Source organism: Chrysochloris asiatica, unplaced genomic scaffold, assembly GCF_000296735.1.
Source record: "Chrysochloris asiatica unplaced genomic scaffold, ChrAsi1.0 scaffold00095, whole genome shotgun sequence".
Lineage (NCBI taxonomy): Eukaryota > Metazoa > Chordata > Mammalia > Afrosoricida > Chrysochloridae > Chrysochloris > Chrysochloris asiatica.
Genome location: NW_006408613.1, coordinates 4,642,775 through 4,644,091, shown reverse-complemented (window position 1 = coordinate 4,644,091; position 1,317 = coordinate 4,642,775).

Sequence of the window (1,317 nt, the reverse complement as noted above, 5' to 3'; positions counted from 1 at the left end):
CCAAATAATTCTCCCACCTACCTATTAGTATATTTGTGGAGATCTTTTATTAGTTTTGTGGTGATGGTAGTACATGATTGGTATAATTGAGTTCACTAAATTGGATACTTGAAAAATGTTGAATTGACAAAGGTTTAAAACCTCTAAAACAATGAAGATATTATTTTTGGGCACTGTAGGATAAGCCCTGGACTGCCAACAGCAAGTTTTCTCCTTGGAAAACTTGCAATGGGTTGCTGTGACTAGGAACTGACTGGATGACACTTAACAACAACAACCAGGAAATAATCATATAGGTAAGATCTAAAATCTGTGAGGAACTCTATAAATAAAAAAATTTTTAATTCAAATTGGTAGGTAATAGAGTGAATTCTTAATAAATATGTAAATAGATTCCCAGATCCATAAATTATCAGACAAATGCTGAATCTGCTTTCCCATCTGATCAAGGTGCGGAGGGCATTTTAAAGTTGCATAGAATCAAGTGTTAGTGAGAATGTGGGTGAGTCTTGTAGCATCCACTGCTGACAGATGTGTACCCTGACACAGTCATATGGAAATACAGACTAGCATTATTTATTGTAATTATGTATGTACTCAAGATCCATAATCCCACTGCTGAGCATATTTCCCAGAGAAACTCACCCTGGTTCATATTACCATATTTATTATCACATTGATTTTATGGCATGTTTTTATAGCCAGATGATGCTATAAAAATAAAAGTGGTCACTTAATATATGAAATAGTCAGAATGTTTACCTGCAAACTAACTCAACAGCACATAACAGCAGTAACAACCTGGCTGAAGTAGAGTTGATTTACTGAATGGGGCTGAGTGGTTTACAATATCTGCAGGAGAGCCCGTGAGAAAGCCTGGATGGTAATAGAGCCACGGCCAAGAAACAACTACACTGTGCTGTCTCCTGGTACCACTGTCTAAACCACAGCTGGTTCTGTGGCACCCACCATATGCCACTATACCAGAGATGCTGGAGATTCCACACCAGAAGCTCTGCCTCTACTACCCTCAACCAACACTCCTTTAGGTCTTGTGTCACCAGAAAATGCAGTCCGAAGGCCTTCTTCTTCACTTACCAATAGCTGGCAAATGGACAGATGTATCTGTAAGACGTCGTCGTCGTCAGGTGCCATCGAGTAGGAACCAACTCATAGCAACCCCATGCACAGCAAAACGAAACAATGTTTGATCCTGGGCCAACCTCACCACCGCTGCCACACTTGACACCATCAATGATGCCACCTGGCTGATCCATCTCGTTGGGGGTCTTCCTCTTTTTCTCTGACCCTCCACCT